General features: G+C 45.7%; 1 protein-coding gene across 1 annotated transcript in view; it reads right to left on the reverse strand.

The window, feature by feature from the left end:
* LOC107190350 (MOXD1 homolog 2) overlaps nucleotides 1-22163 on the reverse strand; it is a 196327-nt gene extending 174164 nt beyond the window's left edge. Inside the window, exon 1 of the mRNA XM_015579144.1 lies at nucleotides 21709-22163. The gene's annotated coding sequence lies outside the window, so the exon portion shown is untranslated. The remainder of the gene's footprint in view (nucleotides 1-21708) is intronic.
* Between the last annotated feature and the right edge of the window lie 1698 nt (nucleotides 22164-23861).

The following is a 23861-nucleotide window of genomic DNA, read 5'->3' on the forward strand; positions in this document are numbered from 1 at the left end:
AGCCTGCGGAACCGCAGAAACAAGAAAAGCGATGTGTTCGTCGCACGTGTCGGTGTGTACATACCACAGCGAAAGGCAGTTAATTGTAACGAAAGAAGAACAAAGTCCAAGTCGAGCGGAAAAATAAAAGTAATATAATTGGCGCAGCGAAACGATGAAGTTCCGCGCGATCCATCGTGAAGTTCGTGATCACGACGAAATTTCGTGACTCGGGGGACGGAAACATCGAAAGGGCGATGTTAATTAACGCTTCGACACTCCGGTTGGCAACGAGGAATATTTCTTCTTGGCCCGGTAACACTTAATTTCTTAAATCTCCGAAGATAATTGTCCAAGCACGGCTAACGATAAAGATTACTTTCGCGCAATTAAATGCCCGTTCAAAGTGCATGGAAATTATTAAAGTGCATATGCTACGTGCACGAAGCGCGCGCACGACCCTACGTGAGGATAATAACGTTCCCGGGGGTTGGGAAAAAGCTTCTAAAGTGGTTGTAGCCGTACACAAGTTCCAAGCGAAAAATTATTAAAATTAATATCAAGGCTGTGTAACCGCGCGGGAGATTATTAAACCTATAAATTTAGCAATTATCTGTAAATTGCTAAGGAGGGTAAGAAGCCACCGGGGTCGCGTAAACACTCGCGACACGGTACCGATACTCCGAGAAACGTCGTATTTCAAACGAAGGACTAACAAGTAAGAAGAGATCGTCGAGCGCCGATATATAAATCTCACCGGGGATCACGATTAAATTAATCAAACTCGATATATTACAGGCGAGCAAAGCGGAAACATTTGCTTCACTCGTTAAAATAATGAATCCGCTCCCTTGCTTATGAGTAATGTATGATTTATTGTTTTATCTCGAGGCCGAACACTATGCAATCTGTCGGAACCACGGATATCTATGGAGTACCTCTTGTAATCACCGACATCCATTCTCCTTAGTCGGCTCATCCGTCTCTATTTCTCCAAGCTAGGCGCGTTATTATTCGCAAAGTTCTCGCATAAGATTCCCTTCCGGGCGTCCAACGATCAGATTCAGGCTTAATCCGTGGAAAGAAGAAACGTGGATCACCTCACCGATACCTATCCGCCACTACCCTCTCTGAACGCACACCGTACGTGGAACGGGTTAACGAGCAGGTAATACGCGGTGGCCACGAGGTATTCCCACATCACCGGAAGTCAATAAGCCGGACGCGTATCGAGAGCCCAACAGACTCTCCCCTTCGCGTAAGCTCGAATTTCCGCGTTCCGCGGTACCTGACGCATTGCGAAGGGCCCCGTCCTACCGACAGCTATATCCCATCGTGCCCACAGTGGATTCCAGAGTGAACCTCAACGTGATTCGAATTCCACACGACAAATTCGGATTTCGATCCCGTCACGGGATAAAACATTATCGTAGATCCAAAAAAGATCACTTTTCTAATTCCAAAGGAGCTTCACGAGGTGCCATTGTCTTCGTGGCGTTTTAGAATATATTGCATCAGAATTATTTTGGGCGGGACGTGAATTATTTTCGGGTGACTGTTGCGTTCGATGGAATTATTGAGAAACCATTTTGATCCGCCACACGGCTCAATAGGGAATCCTCTTTCCTGGGTAATATTTCGGGGCATCGTCGAAGTGTTACGTCCGAGGTTGAATCCGTACAAGGGGCGACAAGGAATTTTACGGGAAACGAGTTTCGTTTGGGAGATATTTTACCACGGAAATAGAATATTCGAGTTCCTGATAAGGAACTGCATTCAAACTGGAATCAAAAGCGCCCAATAAAATGGGTCAAGGTATTAATAGAAAGTACAAGCGGTCTCAATGGTGCCTTTAATATTATATTTCAGTGGAAGACACAGATTCGACTATAATATACTACGAATTTTCCAGACACTAGGGGGGAAATTCGATACGTTCGCAGGGGAAAAAGGCACGTGTCACGCGTCGATGAAAGAATCGTAGGAATCCGTGAAACTGCATCTGCCTCTGCTTGTGCAGTTCACATTTTCCACCGGTTCGGCTATCTCTCTCCCTCTCGCCGAAAATGCCATCGAGCGGAATGACGAAGAAGGATTGTCAAGCAGCTGTAACCCTCGTGTCCGATTCGTCGCGCGGGGCTAAACGGGCCGCGCGCGTATTTCCGAGAGAACTCGCCCCGAAAACGTGTCGCACACATACAGAAGAACACGATTCACCAAGAAAGTGGAACGAAACACGGAAACGCAAGGGAAAGGCGGGACGAAACAGCTTCACAGCTCCCCCGCGAACAGTTTCGTCTGTTGCCGTTGAACGAGAATAGCTATGAGCCACCATCGGAGGATCATATTTTTCTCATTACGTATATCACGGTGTACCGTCTTTAAACCGTAAAGCGTGCAGTTTCTACTACCGAGCTGATTTCGTGTCTCTCTCGAGAGATGACAAAGAACCGTGCGGTAACTTATTAGTTAACTAGTTTAATCAGAAACCCAGAGCATGTAACCCTAAACATCGAGGACTCGAGTTATTTATTCTGAATAATCAATCATCAACCAAGACTAGATAAAAAAAAAAAAAGGACAGAAAGATCGACAACTGGAAAGGCATTTAGTCTGCGATAATATTTCACCGAGACAGATTTGATAACTAACAGATCGCCCCTTCGAAACAAAATCGTTTTGTCAGGCACACGCCCCGCCCTCTACACTGCGGTTCCCTCTTCAATTTCCTCTGCGAATGGACACGTTTAGAGAGAAAAAAAAAAAGAGACCGTGTTCCAGACAGCTCTCTAAGCATCCCGTTCCCTGTCCAGCCGCATTCGGGAAAGACATTCAGACAGCTGCGTGGCTGGGATTCGAATTCCAGACGTGAATAGTGGCCGGGCCACACACGCATCCTCTACGGGGCCCCCGAGAGATACACGCCTCTACGGCACGGCCGTGTAACCGACACGACACACGTACTCTCAGAAGCTGCTAAGAAAATCGGGGACATGTATACGAGGGCGCGAAGGAAGGAACGAGGGACGTTTATGTAGACAAGCTCGTCCAGCAAGCTCGCCCGACTCCATCTTGCATCATCCTCTTTTCCTTCTCCTACATTTCTTCTTCCACTTGTTCCGCCTCTTTTTCTTCCTTTCGCGTCCCCTTTCGCCCCCCTTTGGTCTCTCTACATCGTCGTAACCGTTGTCGTGCAAGTTGGCATCTGCCCACGCCAGAAGATCGCGCGCACCGAGTACAGCAGCAATAGCACGTGGGAGTATATCTCCCCCCGTACCATACCCCCCCTCGACGACCCACACGTCCCCGCATATTTATGATATCCGAGAGTGGCGCGAACGGAGGCACTACTGCTCGCGGCGGTATACGCGTCTCGATTAGGTTTCACAGGATGGAGCAGCAGGAAAACCTATGTCGTTGGAAGCCGGAACCATAGGAATTCTTATTCCCCCTCTTGCGAAACCTCATTTTTTTCGTATTTCTTAAGCTTCTTACGGGTGATGCAGACTTACACAGAGTGTACATAAAAATAATAAAACGAATACTCGAACGTCTGCTGGCGGTTTATATGCTGCGAAGAGTTGTGGGAAACTATCGATCAAGAACACGAGAAAATTACACCTTTCCATTGGTGTTTCGTTAATCGAGGACGCTCGCCCACGGGGCAAACCGTTCGCCATCGCGAAACTATTCCCAAGAATTTCTCACACACAGAGGCCGTATCAACGCTCCTCGATATATCTGCCACCGAGAGATCGAGTCGTTCGATTGTCAGCGACACTCCCTTTCACCTTGCGATCGGTCCCGATCGTTCCGTCAAAGCGGCCCACCCGGGAGAGTGCTGAAATCGCGCGCGTGAAAGAACGCGTTTGCGCCCCGAACACGTACACACGTATTTATGACACACGCCGCATGGGACCCACAGCCTGGTGTGAACCGGGCCAGAATTTCGACCTGGGTTTCGCGACGTTCACAGGAACGGGGATCGTGTTATACGAATATAAGGGGAATCGTGCGTGGTTCCGTGACGAGGAGAAGCCTTCCTTAACCGTAATCGTTGGTTTCGATTGGTCCGCCCAGTTTGGTATACCGGAACACACATATAAGTGCACGCAGGGGTGGAAAAGAACGCGAGAAAATGAACGGTGATTTATTCGAATATAGAGAAATAGCGCGTGGAAACGAGCGGAGTAAACGCGATGTTACGGAACTGGGCACATGAGACGTTACAGAGCTCAGGGAAAGAAAGCGGACCGGTGCACGCGAGTAGAAAGCGAAAGGGGGGCCCGCGCCGAGCCGATGAAAAGCAATCTGTACGTTTGCTTTCCGTGAGAGTCAATGGAATAGTTGCCGGAGAACAGGCCGAGATTAGTCCATAGCAGGGGCTCTGGCCTCGTTAAGGAAGCCGGTGGGTAACATACCTATAATCGGAACGGTGTATCGCCGCTACTGCAAAGTAGACCGCGGACAGAACAGACGTATGCACGTCCCAACAGGGTATCTCGTTACATTGTTCCCGAGAGTACACGTGTTCCGTGCGGAATTGACCGTGCCACCCCCCTCGATCTAAATGGATACCCCAATGAAACGCGACTTCGACATAAAAGGCGCGTAGTTGAAAGAAGGAACCCCGAAAGAGTTCAGATCTTTGCATTTTTCTTTGGTAACATACGTTTATTTACGCTAAAAATAATATGTAACATAAACAAACTTAATAACAGTAACACAAAAAGAAAAATATTCCTGAAACGTATAGAACAGGAGAACGTGACTTAATCTGAAGGTGTGCAAACTAAAGGCTCAACATCTCTCATATACGTCTCATTATATTGCTGTTATTGCGGTTAAAGACAATGAGGTACAAAGGGTTGAAACTTAATCTGTGGTTTAAAAGGCTAGTATAGAGAACGAAAGAGAAACTGTACTATCACCGACGAGGTATTAGAATAGACCTTTCATCTTATGGATGTTGGTGGCCCACCTAAACTGTAGTACCCACCTAACTGATTTTAGTGACTTCTACGTTATGAGAACGGGGAATCCACGGTGAGTAGTGATACTATAATGGAAATGGGGCAACATTGCCCCAGAAAAGTGGGCCGAAAAAATACATCGGATGAAAGGTCTATTCTTATACCTTGTCGGTGATACTATACACCGATCGTTTAGCACTGTGATAGACCTTAGAACTCTGAAGCCAATGATATTTATTTCATCCGCACACGACCATTAGTTCATAAAATATTTAGTGTTCTGTGCCGAGAAGCCTTTGAACACTCATCAAGAATTCACTGTATGCGGCAAACAACATCGACACGTGGACAACTGAACGGTGTTGGTCTGGGTGCTGTGCTGTTAAGTGGGCGACAGCCTTTATCTTTTACGCGCCGGCCGGAACTCGTTGAAGGCTCGATTTTTACGAACCCGTTGGAATTAAAAATACACCGCTGGCTTAATTCATAGCGCGGGAGAAAACACCCTGCACTCGACGAAAGTTTCTCGGCGCAGTTTCTCTCTTCCAGTTTTTCATCCCCCTTTCCCCCTCCCCCCGTATAACGTTCCAGTATATTGTTTTTCTATTTTTCTCCAGGTCACCACTCCTGCGTCCCGGCTGCACTTTTAGCGCGAATTAAGCTCGGCGCGCGGACCAGAAACGTAAGAAAACGAAAGAGAGGATGACCCAGGCGAAAAAACAGGTCATATTTTACTTGCACTGTAAGCGACGAGTTTAAAAAGCGAGTCGCGTAAGTTAACGGGAAGAACGAGCCGCGCGGTTGGGTACCATGGTTCTGGGTCGCGGGTGGTTTGAGAAGAGGAGGATGGGGGGTTAGGACTTGAATTCGCTCGAAGAAAGTTGGAACCGCGATGGAAAGACAGAAAGGGGATGGAGAACAGAGAAATCGAGTCGAAGGAAAGGAATGACGCCGGAAGCGGCGAACCCTTATCTAATTAGTTCCTCCGAGAAGCATGAAATCCCCGCGACTCCAAACTCGACTCGTAAACGGCATGGTCTCGTTAAAACGACGCTCGCTGTTCCAAGGGTGCTTCGGGCTAATTGTCATCCTCCTACCCAGCTCGAACGATAAATTCCCACCGGGCGGTGGCGGCACCAGAATCGCGGTGGTGGGCGCGCGCCGGGCACCACCGACTTCTACCCCATCAACCAAAAAGACGCGTCGAACCGTTCGCCAACCCTGGCCCCAGCAGCTTCTTGATAGCGCTGCGACGAGTTCGGAGACCCGTCGCCACCCGGTCTTCTGACTACCAAATCTGAATTCAACGTTAAACCGACATCCGCGCGGCGAACGACTCTGCCGTCGTCAACGGGGTGAAACGGTTCGACTAACAAGCAAGAGATTTCACACGGTAGCGTGCACAGAGAAACGTGCGAATCCCTGAAGACCTTTCCCAGCGTGCATCTCCTGGACCGACAAGGGTTGACCGAGGACTCATTCAAACGTCGAGTTCAACGTTATTCCACGTGTATCGTTCGTGGTTTATTTCAGTAAATCCTCTATAATTGTTCGAAGGCTCCTTGGCACTGGACTTTAAATATTTCATAAACTATGCGGCTGAAACAAATATCACTGGCTTCAGAATTCGGCGTCAAGTCAAGTTTCAGCCAAGATCAGCGTTTACACCTGGGGACCACTTCTTGTCATTGCCGAGGAGCCTTCGAACACTCATCGAGGATTTACTGCATCTTCTTTTACGTGTCTGTGTGTGTGTTCTGAATACAAGAAATTATCGGAGACAAATTCAGATAAGGTAACGTTTGATTAAACACTGAAAATGAGGGATTCATTATGGAGAGCCACGGAGACCGATAATTGTCCGTATTTCAGACAAATTTCTCCGAGACGACATCCGCGGAAATAACTGTTGGCGGAACGTATCAGCTAACAAGCGAGGAGACTTCGAGTCTACGTGCACGCAGACAGACAGATATCGCGGAATACTTGGCTGCTTGTGTATAAGCGCGACAGACCTGAATCCTTTCATACGTGCACAGGTGGGGGGGTTGACGGTTGGCCGCACGATTTACTCATTAGACGACGGTTCTTCCCTCCTCACCTGTAATATTCATCAACCGCGGTGGGATAGCCAGCCGTTAAGGGGAAACGAAGGAAAGCGACGGGGATTCAGATTAAAAGGGAGATTTATCTCGAAGAAACGGCCCCCGGGCGAATATCGCTCTCAACTGACTCCTTAATTGTTCATGGGATCCGGGAGTGTCGGTGGAGATTGAAATTATTCCAGCCTGCAATGGATCATCGTCCCGACTCGATCTCGTGAAACTTCTTTATATTCGGAATTTTTCGAAAGTTTATAAGGTGATAGCGTGTTCAACAATTAAAACACGAGATCTTAAAGTACACTTAACCACTTGCGCTGGAATGATGCCAACTGTCTCAAACATGAACATAACGTGCATAGCGCGTCGCCTGCATTTCGTGAAGTATAAAACGTGCCAGATACTACGAAATATTCATTTTTGAAATTTTGGCTGGACATTGTAAAACAAATTTTAAGAAATGTAGTGAAACGTTAGTAAGAAGTCTGTGGATGAATTACATTGGTAGATTTTCAAGGAAAACAATTAGGACACCTTCTTCGAATCTTCCCGTCTGCAAACGCTAGCCAAAGACTTCAAAGAAGCTGCAAAGTACATAGTAACGGGAGAAAGGAATTGTGAAGTGGAACCACCTGGGGACGTAAAAAATTGGCTCGTTGCATTGCACTGTTCCAGATTGTTTTGAAATTTACTACTTTGTATCGATTATTAATATTATTACGAGTCACCCTCCGAGCCCCCGGAATACGTAATTCGCCTTGGTTTTCGATTAAGATAACATTCTCCCGGCGGAAAAGAAACACTCGTTTCCGTAACGCAAAGTACCCCCTTTAAATGCCAACGGGGCCCGTGCGAGTGAACATTCCGTCGCGTCAGGAGCAGTTACGTATCGTTAAACGGAAAAAAGAAGGCTTCGTTAAAATCGCGCGACGTAAAAGTGGATAGTTCGCTGAGGAAGGGGAAAAAGAGAGAGAATGGGGGAGGAGAAACAAAAAAAAGAAGAAAAAATATACGTCACGCTCATTCGTGGCACGGTTATAAGCAGGTTCACGCGCGGATACAGGTCGTCGCGAGGCGTTATACGTTTATCCGCTAACCCCCATCGCCCCATTGAACCGCATACTTCGAATGTTTTCAAGAGAGTTCGACAAATTTATTTACTCGACTTCGCCCCCATTCTGTGGCCCCCACACCTTTCCTACCCCCTCCGTCTATCTACAGCGTGCGTTCCCCGCGCGGTGAGCACACACACGCGCATACCTTCCCTCTCTCAATTTGTATAGCGACGTTATTTGTACGCGGGAACGCGATCGAGATAATTAAAAAGTAATGACTGTGCAATACCGAAACAAACGAGTGTGCGTATTACGCGGAGTGATTTCAAGGAGACGTTTTCATCGCCGGGGGATCGGTCGCGTCCTACGCTCTCCCAGATACGCTGATTGTGATTTAATTATTAATTCGTTTATAACGACACTAATAACGAAATGATTGCGTCGTTAATGCAGGCGTACAAATGCAAATTACAATTAAAAATTCTATACATGACACGAGCGAATTAGGGGACGCCGCCTGATTTTCGAGGAATCGATATTCGTGAGGAATAAATCATAGAGAAAATAAATAGGAATTTGATTTAATACGGTATATTAACGTGTAATTCGATTTAGATTTTTTTTTCTTATAATTCATAGACTCGAAAGGAATCCGAGAAGAAAGTAGGACCTATTTGCATTTCTCCTGGAGTCCATCGTTTAAACTGTTTTTAGTTCTCTCGAACTGCGTGACACTAGAGGAGCACACTCCCACCCCCCTCCCCGCCCCCGCCGTTAAACGAGAGGCTGAAAGAGCGATACCTCCGCGATTTAACCTTAAAGTTTCCTCGTTAAGCAGCCTCTAGGAAAGTAAGGCAAGACAGGGTGAGGGAAAGGGCGAGGGGAGCGAAATCTTCCGCGAAGGGCCGAGGAAACTCGTGCTTGGCGGACGATCGATGTTTGGCCCCGTGCAGCCTGACAATTCGATAGTTGCGCAAGCCAGGAAACACTCGACTCAGCGAAAAAGAAAAATGCTCGTGGCCCTCGAGGAGAGCCATCGAGTGATCTCGAAGTCAACGCCGAGAAGAGCACAACGACTCGTTTTCTTGACGGCTTCAAGAGCGTCTCTTGACTCGTCGTGCCGGGCCGCGACGATTCACGAATTAGTGGTACGTACTCATGGGAATGCAGCCGCGATTACGTCCACGTAAATGCGTCCTCGAGAACGAACGGGTTGCACACAGTAGGGCCCACCCCTTCCAACGGGGGAACAACGAATCGTGCACGCTTTATTCCGCTTCTATGGACCCGCCCTTTTAATACAGCTTCCTTCATCGTAAGTGGAACAAGTTACGTGAAAGGGTTAAATTACGTATTGTCCACAAGTCATTAAAATAATGGTAATTCTTCTTCGTTGCGTTACATTCTAATAAAGATACAACGATATACAGGGTGTGTCGACCGGACAGGAGATGATTGTGGAAGGAAAAATAAGTCGAGAAGAAAAGAATAAATTTTTTTTGTTTGAGGTTTCGTTTTCGAGAAAATTGGATTTGATCTGAAACGCGAGTATATTTGTTTTGGTAATAACCCCAAGCCCTATTATATAGATTTTCAAACTCGATTATCGCGAAAACGAAGCATCAGACGAAAAAATTCTATTCTTTCTTTTCAACTTATATTTTCTTATAGAATCACCCTCTGTTCGGTTGTACAATTCTACCTAACACACCTCGTATAAAATGAGTGATTTTTTAAGACGTTTCGAGTATCACCTGTTCATGTATAATTCCTTTCCAATCGAATATCATAAGGATAATACCTAAATTACTGAAAATAATAACTTGAAGCACGTAAATGAATTAAATAAATACTGTGACATGATACATTTCTTATAATAAATTAAAAGTATTAACACGTTGACTGCTACAGTGAAAAAGGTCGTGCGTAGCCAGACATACTTTATTTCGTGTTTTAAGTCACAAATCGTTGAAACTATATGTGTTTATGTAATGGAAGCTATTGGTCGTGTTTTAAACTATACCACGATATTAATTTATGTAATCAATTTAGTAGCGGTATTTAAATAATCCAGCCCATTTGTAATCTATGTATCACCCATATTTGAGTGTCGTTGTAGACAAAATGTTAAGTAGAACAGTTGATCCAGAAGAAGGGGACAAAAGGAAACAATAATACCAGATTATTCGCGGCAAAAAGCTCAACGTTTCGTAGGAAAATCTTCGCCTCGGTCGCATCGCGTGAAGTAGGTCACCCAAGTACGAAGAGTCTTCCACGTGATAGGACCTCCTCTAATTCAAGTCTCCATTCTCTTATAGGAACGTCGGATGGTAACGATTCACCATCACGGTAATGGTGGCCAGTCGCTTTTTTAAATCGTTCCGTGAATCAGAAAGTGAAATATTGGGTCCAAGTTAAGCAGGAATCACAGGGTAACAAATGCGGTTAATTGTTCAGCCCTCCAGCGATAGACGAGCCCAGATAAAAGTGGAAACGACGGCGTTCCGCCGAAAAACAAAAAAATGGAAAAAGAATAGGAAAAGTGCTATCTTTACGAAAGCATCTGCGCTTCCCGACGATGGCCTGGCCCACGAATGAAGGGTATAAATGACGGACAATTTAATATTTTACCCCTTCGCGGCGCAGCCCACCGTTGTTATCTCCCTAGGTACCGCGAGGAGCCGGATGAGAGCAGATAGGGTGACAGAGTGGCGTTCGGTGTACGTGTGTGTGTGCAGCGTGCAGCGACGAGGAGAGACGTCGACTATAAATATACACCAGAAGCGGCATAATATAATTATCTAAGTGATATATGGAACCGCTCGTCCATTTCTTCGCGGCAGCATTTGTTATACGACGCAGATGACGCGCGACCAATCTGTTAGCTTTATAGTATACACACGCTCGGGAACATTCGGCTTTATGCTTACATTAAAAAGAATCGTACGTCAAAACGTTTAATAAAAAAATTAAAAAAAGAAAAAAAAGAGACACGTTTATTTCCGGAGCAAAAATTCCCCTACGCCAGACGGGCACAGCTTAATATGCCCGTGAACCTTTTTCGATTTCTCGTGAATAAACATTTCGCCATGGGCTGGGATGCCTCCTCCATCGACAGAGAATGGCGCATTTCATAACGTTCCCTCGCAGGAAACGGTCGAATTTTTGCCCTTTCGAGGTACAAAATAAAAGGATAACAAGGAGATAACAACGTATCACACGCATCGTACCCATCGTGCGCTAACAACGGTTCTTATTAAGGCACGCAATCAGAACTTTCATCACGGTTAACGACCCCGATACCACGACGACTCTCTGTTGCCTGCACTCATTTTTGTTTTTCACCAACCGTTTCGTCCACTTGTCCGACCGAAAAATAGAGGTGTTACATCGCGACGCACCCCCAGGGGGAGGAGGGTCGATGGGGCTCTCTCGGTCGCGTCACGATATACCAATATTCAATTAATCATTTTAGTTCATACCACGAGGTCTCGCCACACGACAAAAGCGTGAATCGATGGACACCAACGAAGCGTGACGGAACCGGCCAGACAATACGTTTCCCACCGATGAAATTTCTCCGAACAAAAGCTAACACACACGACCCTTCCCGTTCATTTTTTTCTCTCGCGAGCAACGCCGTGCAATTTCAATTTCGAATTACCAAGTCAAAAGCATCCCCCAACTATCTCTCTGTGGGTGACTGAAAAAAACAACGGCACAATTAATTATCGTACTGTAAATTTCCAGGTTTTCTGACGCGGCAAACAATCGCGGTGAAAAAGAAAAAACAGATTTCGCTTTTTGTCGAATTTCTATTAAACTCGATTTGAGATTCACAACGTGGATTCGGATTACGAAATGCAGTTATGCATTCTAGAATTACGATTCACCGACTGTAATCTCGTCTTACCCGTTCCGCCTGTACCATAGACACGAGTACCGTTACGAACCACAGTTTCTGATATCACTTAAAAGAGTAACTATCAAATCCAAAGGAATTATTATCCGAGTACATCAATGTTTTATAATTAATTTGGTTTTCAACAAAAGTGCAAAGATAATAATAATTACATTGCAATTTAACTTTTTAAGTTAGAATTGCAAAGGGAGAAATTTCTGATCACCTAAATCATTTATTTGTTTCTTACTTCGAGCTATCGAAATTTACATACAAATTTCAATACGGGTAATAAATATTCAGTACCTTTTTGGAAAAAGCTTTTATCATAATGAATATATGATGTGTATATACTCAATTGATCAGGTATTCCGTTCTGATCAGGAACGGGGTCCGCAACGGTAATCGTCTTCAACAATCACGCGGTATATTTAGGAGTTCTCCAGTCTGACGAAATATCTGGAACCAGAGTGTCAAAGCTGTGGTCCGCAAGTCCATTTTTGAGCGAAAACGAGAACGCAAGAGTATATAAAACATACATCCAAAGTAAACACCTGTGCCATGTTTCCATCCCCTCCAAGAAAAATCGTAGGGAAACACGACGAGGCTGGACACGATGGTGTTCATTTGCCAGAAGGCTGCTCATGAGCCATAATTGGTCACAGGAAGCGAAAACGTCGAATGACCCATGGGGACCGATCCGGAATTAGCAAGTCAAAGAAGAGCGATGCTGCTCTTCGTCGTTGCCTGGGTCCCTGTCCCCCCTAATTCTCGCGGATAATGCGCACCTCTGTCGCGACGAAATCATGGTTTTTGGGACGCAGCTTAATCTCGTCGCCCTTCCCCAAATTGCTGGGTTCTGTCCATCGCGTATGGGGCCCCAGCTCGCGAGACACCGCTGCGTCCGTAATTTGTAAGTGCGCCTTTCGGTCCCACCCCGATCTGTGGCCTCTCCACCTAGTCCCATCTCTCTTCGCCACATCCTGTCCCCTTCCCCCTACCTTCTGTCGCGTCTTTTGGCGTTTCCATGACGAAATTACAAATCGGCGGGCCGCGTTTGTACCCGGGGAACTTCGTTTTTTTCTCTCTCTCTCTCTCTCTCCATTAGCATTCTTTTCCCGACTGTCATTATCGGCCGATGCCTATTTCGGCCCCCGGGCTGGAATTTAAAGGCAATTAACACGCGCGCCACGGGGGAGGCGATAAGACGACGTGGGCGTGTGTATGCGCGCGACTCTATGGAATCTTCTTCCCGCGCGAGACACACGTTTCCATCGAAATAATTTCGATGTTTCTGGTGGAAACGGTCTCCGTGCCATGTTTCCCATGGCGATTGAGCAATTTATTAGCGGCGGGCGTAGTTACTTGTAAGTTCCTTACGTAATTAGATTCCAATTTCGTTACCGGGAATTCGTGCCGAATGCTCGAGGCGAGGATGCGAGTGACCATTTCGAGTCGAGAATTTGTAAATTTCACAGCCGTGCGCGTGTGTGTAAAAGCTTTCCGTCTTGTATCGTTTACAATCCGTTAGCATTCCGAATATTTTAATGCGCGGACACGAATATAAATTAATCGAACTGGAAGACTGGTATTAATTGAAAGAGATATCGCTTTGTGGTGTATCGTGTATGGTTGCAGTGACGTTTCATTAATTTTAACCGACTGAATACGTAATACAAGTTCTTTGTAATATTAATTATAGACTATGTGTACGATCAACGGTGGGTTTCGTTAATTCTGTTTTGCCGAGCGTATATTGCCTATTATCAGATATATTATGCACAACCTGTAATGAAGAGCATGCGATCAGATAAACACAGAATCACTGCGGACGTGTTATTAATATAAGTGTTCGGCTAGAATCGATGTGACGTCGATACGATCGCTAAACCGAGATTGGTGTGTACTCATATAGCTTCGTGTCGCTGCGTAACGGGGGATACTTTTTCAGAAACAAAATGGTTACACGAAAAATTACTTTTCTAAAATTATGAAATGAAAACACTTTTATAGAGAACCGAAACACGAATGGTATAATCCGTAAGAAAAATACGTTTGACGGTACGATCGATCGACAATCGTTTCAATACGGTACCGTGCACTTAACCAGAATAGAGAAGCAAAGTTTACTTCGGATTAGGATAATTCGGAGCGGGTGTCGCGCGGCGAGCTATCGATTGCAGACTAGTAGACCAGATTTCGCTTGTCGGAATTAGCGAGCTCTCTACCCCCCCCCCTCTCTCTCTCTCTCTCTCTCCGGGCTGATTATATTAGCATACGCGTTAATCACGGTGCCACTGTTGCTTTACATTCTGACCCTAATCATGGCAGAAAATCAACGTCTCTTCCCCCTCCTCTCTCAAGAGCTCGGAGGAAACGAAGAGGACCGACAAGTATCTGTCGAACGAACTGGCAATTGAATTGTATTAATACACTCGAGTCGACAGACGTGCTTGGCACGCACCAGGGTAATGCCAACTATGGTAATACGGGGAACGCCGTAAACGGGCGCGAACGGCACCCGCAAACGGAAACACGGATAAAACGCGTGATTTGCTTACTCGAGAGAAAGGCATGTCGTTCCGTGTGCGTGCCGGATCAGAAAGGGAAGCGCCCGAGAGCCATTGAATTAACATATGTTACGCGCTCGCGACGGGATACCTCTCTGTCTCCGAATTCGATACTGAATGGGCTCGGATCATCTGCAGCAGCCGGGTGAAATATCACTGTTCTTCAGGCCGATTGTACTGACAATGGTCTTCTTTTTCTGGCTGTTACTGTCAAGTTGTAATAATTATGCGGGTACACCCCGACTGGGTTTGTACTGACAAAACCCATATTTCACACCAACTCGGAAATGTTCGCTGTTTCTGGAAGAAATATGATGCACTAGCTTCTGATATGAAAACAGTAACGATACTGCTTCCCTTTTTTTATATTTCGTCGATTTACGAAGTAATAAAAATTATTGCAAGTCGCATAGACGCAAATTAAACTTCAAGATTAATTTACTCGAGGTAGCATTAACACGTTAAACGCTATTTCGGTCCCTGGGGATCGACACTAAAGTTTCTGTTTAGTCGGCGTCGGCCCACGGAGACCGAACAATTAGTATCAAATTTAAAATATAATACCTTATAGCTCGCATAATATTAAAAAATACGTTTACACTTACCTAATCGTTTTTATTCAAACATTTTTAACAAAAATGAGGTTTTCCTAGTATTATAAAAAGTTACGACTTTCTTAGTACAATTTTGAAATAGACTAGATGTCTCAATTACTGCCACCTCAAGATTGTAGAGTTTCATTAAAATAGTTCCATACATTAAATATGAAGAATTAATTGATAATTAATTAAAATCTGCGAGCAATCCCAGTGTCCCTACAATTTTCACCTCGAAAATTAAAGTAACTATTAAATGTATACTTTAACAATTCATTTTGTACAGGTACAACAGATGTAGGTGGAATAGTAAAATTACGGCTGCCTCTTTGGTATGATTTCACCATAACCTGCTTACGTAGTCTCGTTTTTGACACTGAAATACCAAGTACACACAAGTACATGTGTTTCCTTGTTTTCATGTAAATCAGAGTTCCAATTTAATAATAAAATTTCTTGTACACAATTCTTTACACGTTACGTTTTTATTAAGAAAAACAAATTAAGTGGCAATATTAGGGACACTGGCAGTAATTACAAAATTTACCCCATGTATTCGCCCAAATGGAAAGTAAAACAAACTCCGCCTTTAGCATGTCAACTGGCATATACGAATCTTTATTCGAGAAACTACTGGATCAAGGAACTCGTTGAGATTCAAAGAAAAGAAACGTCCAAGTCTCGCTCGCCGGTGCATTAACACCGGCCCCCTTTTAATTTATTAGCAACATAAAATAAGTTAGATCGATACGAGGGCGCGAAATCACCGCGGGAAATATACGAGATCGTATCTCCCTACGTTCGCAAAACGTGAATTCGCGTGAGCGAGAGCGGGGCTATCCGTCGAGAGCCGTTCTACAACAACCGATATGGTGCTTTCGCGTCGCCCTTATCTATTCCCCGCTGTTTAGTCTGTGACCTAACGATTCAACTCCTTCGAAGCAGGCTCGCGCGCAGCTGTACGTGTTTAACGTCATTATCGAGCCTCTCCTGGCCACGCAGGACCGCGATACAGCCGCGTTTGGAGGAAGTGAAAACTGCAGGAGGCCTGCGATACAATATTTTCACGTCACACACGTTATCAGGACAAGCCGCCAACGTATCACGAGGGTAAGCCAAGTTTCTGTTTTTAATATCGACGATTGTCAGTCGCTCGCGATGTCCATGTGTAACGCATCGCGTAAAGAACCCGAAGCGGATAATTGTCCGAATTACCAGTTCGATCCAGAACCGACCATCTGGCGCGTAACGTGACCATCGTTACAACACAGAAAAATACACAGATTGCATCGTCTGCAGTCTAGACGCTCGTGGAAACCGCGAATGCTGCCGAATTACTCGGAGCGATTATGTTCGCCGGTTTAGACGCTCGAGTAGACACGCAACTCGCCGGGTGAAGAGTCGTCTTCGCGTGGTTTCCTAACGGCAGCACGAAATGTACGCGGGTTCGATTGTTGAGCACGGGATGAATCGGACGTACGAAACGGAGAAGAGGCAAAACGTGGAAGAAATGAAAACGATGGAACCAGGTTCACGCAGCAGCAGTGAGACGAACGAAAGGACCATCCGAGAGAAAACTTAAAGGAGATAGCCGTTGAAGATCCAGGCGGCGCCGAGACAACCGAGTAATGTATTACTGGCGTGGCGGCTATATCCGCGCGCACCATCTCCAGGGCCCCGCCGTCGCTGGTTTCGCCTCTCGCGACAATCTTTTCTCACTTTGCGAAGAAGAAGAAGAAGAAGAAGAAGAAGAAGAAGCTATCCCTCAACTTATGGAGATTCGCTACGCGCTCGGGCGAAACTTTCGAACTGCCGCCGCTATACTCCGGCCGTCGTTGTTGCTGATGTCGCGACTAACGTTGCTCGTACGACCAGTCGGAGACCGTCTTCCGTATCGAAACACGGGGACAGAGAACTACAACACGGACGACAACAACGACAAGGATCGTTCTTTTTTGTCCCGATCCTCGTTGCACGGCTTAGCTGTGACGTAACGGGATGTAAAACGCAAATGTTCCGCTAACTTTCGCGCTTCTCATCCTTGGCGTCGCGTGTATTCGCGTCTCTTGACGTCTCGGTTCCTACCTGCTCCCGGATACGTTTCTCGGGAGGGTAACTTGTTCCCGACTGATTTATGACGGACTTTCGGTAGGGGGTACCAGCTCCCGCGCCAGGCAACCCGGCCATTTGTAACGGAACCGGCTGTTTAGATCGCGAACAACGTATACATATACTACGAGCTGCGTAGCACCGAATTTTCGAGAGGAAACGCGAGATTAAGTCTCTCGCGAGCGTCCCAATTTCGCGCGCCACACGATCGTATAATTAATTCGTCCGGAGACACAATCGTGGCCAGTAATTAATTATTTCGCTCTAGCCGCCGATGCGTTAATAGCCGCAATTAGAATAGCTCGTTAATTATTATCATTGGCAAAGCTGACCGTTACGATATTCATTGTGGCCCGTACCTCGCGTTCCTTTAACGCTAGAACTACCAAACAAGTCAAAATGACTTGTCAGTGCACTCCTATAACGATGATTAAAATGTTATACCAATACATTTTCTAAGATCTTTGGAACTTTTATTACGATATGAAAGTGAAGAAATTAGTTAATTTATTGTTTGTAAATTTTCAAGTTTGCCATGTTTATCGATCGATTAAAGTAAACATGCGTTTATCATCGGTAGTTCTATGTAGTGTTAATTCTCGTCGTAACCGGGGAGTCGATGAACTTCGACCATAATTGATTTGTCGATTGATGCCCTGCTACGAATATTCATTATTATTACCTGTTGAATACTATTGGAAATGAGTTGTTAAATGAAAAGTTTTATTCGCTATAATACTTATAAACAAAGTTCCATAATTTGTACGCCTTTGATTTGCTTTTCTTTAAAGTTTGATAACTGCGACTTAATATACTCTAGCTCTGGAGTCCAAATATAATCCAGCAAGTTAAAAAAAAGCTCAAGAAATTCGGAAGTAAAGGAAGTCAAACACAGCGGTAAATCGAGGAGTGGGTTTCTCGTCAGTTTACAAGAATAACCAATTCTCTATCGTTTCATTCGTTAAAACCAGAACGATGCCGGTCCTCTCGATCTCGCGAGCAAACATCGCTGGATCTTCCGCTGTTTCACTGTAGTCGTGCGAGCGCCCACATAGTTTTCCGTAATTTCCGTCAAAGCCGGTTCCCTCTGGCTGTGTTCGGCCAGGTTTTCTCTCGCGGCGCGGTTAAAGCGTAACGAATATCATGGGGATCACACGATAGAGTGAGATAGCGCCGATAATATCGATGAAGTATACAGCATTGCAATGTAAAAGGCAAAGGTAAATAGAAAGAAATCTAGCCTCTCTGTATCACTCAGAAATTAATCGAACAAACAGAATACGAAGGTGATAATACTTGAACGAACAACTTAAACAGATAAACGCGGTACGCTTCCGCAAGCTTTCGAATCCGATGCTCTGTGTGTTCCTGGTAGCATTTAGAATTCGCCCCGTTGACGCTTTCTGTCTCTCGCGTAGTCACGAATAAAAATCTCATTTCCCTCGTAAAGCAATACATCTGCGTTCTTTTATACGCGCCGCGGCGCGCATGTATCCCCGCGTAACATCAAGATTACGGCATAAAAACGAACCTTCCCCCGAGCTTTTATTTCTCATCATTTCCGCGCCATATTTTTTATCGTGCCATCGCGGATCGTTCTCCTTCGGCACAGATACCCGAGGAGATGGTTTCCTCGAGATTTACAGACAACCCCTTCCTCGCCCTCTGATATCGCGGCGGGAGGGATGCGGAATCAAGCCCCGAGAGAGGCGGACAGAGACGGAGCGAGTTTTCCTCGACGGATATACCGTGCAAAGAGTTTCATTCAAAACTTTTCTTATTTCCGACTCGGTCGCGGCGACACGACAATGCTCTTAAATTTCTCAGTCTTGCGCGCACCACGCTGGACACAGGCCATTATATACTTCGGGGCGGTTCGTACGAACCGTTTGACCGGTCACGTGGAAATTGGGTCACTCATCGTCCGCGTTAAGCAGACCGTTCGGCGTGCACGTTACGCAGGATGTACAGCGTCCTGCACTGATTCTTAATAGAGGGGGATAATTAAGGCTTCACCGTGTGCGAGCCAGGGCCGAGGTTACCGGTTCAGATTCTCCTCCGTCAGAATATTCGAGCTTCACTGTTACAATATTTCGTGTGACCTATACACGAATGTACTTGATGCTTTAGAAATTAAATTTGTTAATTTTTTTTTCTAACTATTCGACACAACACGCATATAACAAGGTTTATACAGTTTGGACTACTAGAAGAATCTATTTCAATATTGAGATGATTACGTAAAAAAACATCCATATGATGTAACTTTAGACCAAGAAGATCCATATAATCTAATAAAGATTGCTAATAATTTGCTAAATTTAGGGTATGCACCACTAGGATAGTACCTACATGTTATAATTACCAACACGCTATACAAAGTTGCCAAATGATTATGTAAATACATTGCCAATTGAAAATGAGAGAATTAAAAAAATCTATAATATCTTCAAAGGAAACACTTTATTTTGTGACAGGTAAAGATAAATACGATTCCTAAAATTGCTCCGTTTGGATAATCCTTCCTTCTCTTAAGTTCAATATTTTCATTCACAAAAGCGCAATCGTCATCACGGTCTCAGTCACAATGCACACGATTGAATTATCGGTGAATTCACACCAGAAAAAAAAGAGTCTTTAATCTGAATGATTGTACATGCCAATCTCACTTAAACAAACCAATGAGTCACCGTGGGTGCTGTCGTTTCAGAGGCACGAACCAACCCCTCTCTTTTCTTTCAAATGATTCATACCACTTTCCTTTGCCGATACCCACGAGTTACTCACAGGTAAATCCAATATATACTTGTACTGCAGGAATTATTTCTCAGTTTTCAATGCGATCACGTGCAATCCTTTTCCAATAGATAAAATCGATGGCTCAACTTCCACGATTTGATATGTACATTACTCGAAATTCTGACAGAGAACCGGACCAACGATGTTTTTAAAAAGTTTCCCAGAGAGTTTCGAAATTTTGCTTCGTCTCGGTTAACGTTTCGCGGACGGTTCACGGCGACGAGTATTTTCCACGGGTGTCAAGATAAACACCCGCGGACTCAGCTTTTTTTTCCTCAGAAGCCGCTTGATTGTGAAAATTCGAATTGCAAAAAGGCCGGAGAATATTGGACGTTCCGGATCACGAAGAGATTCGAACGATATATTGCGTACGCAACCAGAAGCGGCGTACGCAGATTAAGCATTCAACTCGTGAATAGGGAATTTTCAGAAACAACGCCCGGAACTCTCCAGGTAAACGATGAAAGCAAGTACAAGTTTAATACCGGAACGATTGGGAATTTTCGGAACAAAAACACATCGGGCAATAATTACAAAATAATAGACCATTCCATTACGGCCATTATTTATTCTACTTAATTAACCCCTTAACGATCACCTCTGTGACCTATATTGCAATCGTACTTTTCCAATAAAACTGCATTAGACAATATATTCAAAGCCTAGAAACAAAATTTGACCCCCAACGTCGTTTATTTACACCGTCGGTTTCTTTATATCCCGTCTGTCTGAGACATTAATTTTCCGCGATAGTCAACATTTATTCACCATTAATTCCCCCGAAAGTACGAAAATGGCGTTTGCCGACAACGACGAGTATACAACCAGCCGGGGAAGGATATACCCGATGGGAGTAAATATTGATCGTGTAAACCGGCGAAATGTCGTGGGACAACATGACGAAAGTAAGTGATCGATTCCTTCCTATTCGCATGGTGGCTTCCGCCTGCCATCGAAACAAATAATCCCCGGGTCCGTCCCACTTTCGTAATAAACGGTTACGATTGTCCGTTCCACGAGTAAGCGTTCCCATCCGTTCGAAGCCGCGATAAACGAATTGGTCGCGAGACTCGTTACGGGATCGAGCCCATTTACCGGTACCGATCACGTGACCGATAACACCACCCCTTCCGGATGATGGTGATCTCCAACCAGTCTGCCATCTTTTTCGCGACTATTTTGGCGCGTGAACGTTTCCTGCTATTGCTAGAGATACCGATCTCGTCTGCAACGACTGACTCGAGCACGAGGCAAGTGGGATGGGACGGAATAAAGACACCAAAGGAGTCCCGGATAAAAGGATCGCGAGACGTTGGACGTACCCTATCGGGAGTAAATCGCGCGTCTTCTATTCCCGACTAGATGAGAGAACGTCGGTATTTGAGGTGTAAGTGGACGACCGATCGACGTCGATGTCGTCAAAGAGATTCCTCTCTGTAGGATCTCTTCAAACTCCTCTTCCGGGCATAGAGGATCTTATCTCTGACGTGGGTGGAGAGGGAATTTAGGCGCAAGTGCGGCTCGCTTCACAATCTTTGCGCACAAAAAGCACGAACGAAGAACGGGTGGCGGGGGAGGGGGAGGGAGTCGGAGCGAAGGAATGAAAGATAGAGATAAAACTCACCACTCGGTGCACGAAGTGCCGTGAAGTTGCTGCCGGTTTCTAATAGTCGCCGAAGCTCCTCGACCAGGGTGGAATGGTGGTTGGCAGAAGTGGCAGAAAAAGAAGAATCTTCGCGAGATATCTTGGTCGTGGAACGAAAGAAATAGAAAATAAAAACAGAAAAAACGAGAGTAACTCCGCTCTCTTATCACTGGTCGCCTTGTTTACACACTAACCGTCACTCTCACTCACTTTCGCAATACACCGGGGTAAATAGAATCCTTCTCGAAGCGTGGTCTTAGTTTCTTTACGTTTTCTTTTTTTATTCACAGTGTTCACAGATTCGACGGGCAACAAACGTCGTCGGCCACGGTGGTGAATAAGAGCACAGTAAACGTTTGGTGGTTTACACTGCGCGAAATCGAAATCCTAGAGTTTCCAGCACCATACCACGGAGGAGACACACAAAACACACACGCGCGCACACACCAGGGGAAATATACTCCCGTCTTCAGTTTGTTTACGTCGCGTAACGCCACCGTTCGGAGCAAGAGACGTTGGCTGTTGATTGGTAAGTGCGTCCAGATGTCGATAGTTTCGTGTACGGTGTCACCAACGGTTTACTCGCGTAACGGAAGTTTCTATCACTGGTTACACACACCGCGATCTCTCGTCACACGCGATTACGTCGGAAACTTTACGCAAACTCGGTCCAACAATTATTCAGAAACGGGATATTGACAATGTTATCGACAGTGTATCGCCGTTGTCGGATCAGATCATCCAGACAATGTGTGTGTTGTGACCGGTTCCGAAATGGTACGAGAATAAAACGCAAACCCGGAACAGCATAGAGGCCAACCGCACGGTACGGCTCTCGCCTGTGAACTGAACACCCGTCGCGACCTGAGGCCGGGACTCGACTGGTTTCTGCTAGGGAATCCCCCACTCTTCGGTCTCTTCTCGCGCGACCCTAGGCACACCAACCCCCGGTGTAGCCCTCTGTCTCCCTTTCTCTCTTTCTCACCCTCGTACACATTCACTGTCTCTCTCCTCACACAGTCGTTCCCCTCACCCCTTGTCGTCCTTTTGCCCTTACTCTCACCCTACCACGCTTCATTTCTTTTTCTCTCTCCCTCTCTCTCGATCTATCCTTTTTCTCGCTATTCCACGTTCCAACTGCCTAACGCCAACCCTTCACGTACGACCGAACGACCACCCGTTTCTTCGGTATATACCTCACTTCTCGTACCACCTTCCTGAATACTTCTCCCCCCCTACCCTTCGTCCCACTCGCGTGCTCTGTCTTTCTTTCACTCTTGCCATCCACTTTCTCCGTTTCACCATCTTTCTTTTCCCCGTTCCTACGTCTTGCGTTCTCACATTTCCTCAGCCTCGCGTCGGGTTGTACCCTTTCCAAGGACTTCGCGGATCTCGTTCCAGTCAGCCCGCCGCGTTCTTTTAGAAATATTTCGGTGCTCCGGGTACAACCCTTCCTCGGCCCGGTCGACTCGGCTCGGTTCAGCCGTGTTTCGAACGACCGGCACCCAAAGTGGCAAGCCCCCTCCCCCCCTTCACCCCGCCGACCAATCCGGGGCACATGCTCTCGCCACTTCGAGCCCCGTCCATTCTTGTAGGATCAGAAAAAAGGAAAGGGGGGTATGGGCAATGTTGGTGAGGGATGGAAAGGAGGCGGAGAGCGAGAATAGGAAGTCACGGGCAGAAGGAACAGGGGAATGGGGAATCTTTTTATCATACTCACGGAGTATGGATTTCGTACGAACAAGTGCACGGAAGTGTTTTGACCCTTCGTGTTTGGGGGAAAGACGATGGTCCTTTTAAGGATAAGACGGTATTATGTAGCCGAATGGAGTCGGGGCCCGTTCGAAATATTGAAGTAGCCTTCGTCTACACAGCTAACGTTTTGTGTAATGCTCGCGGATCGATCGCGTAACGACGATAGACACGATTTTAAACGGGGAAACGGCGAATGTTCTGCCGTAAAAATATAAAATTTCACGGTTTTTTTCATGTCCGTCGGTTACTGGGGGTTTCGAAAGTAATTAACGTTTATCAAAACTGGGTTGCAATTTACGTGTATACCTACGGGTTGATTTTTTCGTATCATCGTACGAAAATCAACGACTAAAGTTCGTTTAATGCGTCGTACCGTT

Source organism: Dufourea novaeangliae, unplaced genomic scaffold, assembly GCF_001272555.1.
Source record: "Dufourea novaeangliae isolate 0120121106 unplaced genomic scaffold, ASM127255v1 scaffold177, whole genome shotgun sequence".
In the NCBI taxonomy this organism is placed as follows: Eukaryota; Metazoa; Arthropoda; class Insecta; order Hymenoptera; family Halictidae; genus Dufourea; species Dufourea novaeangliae.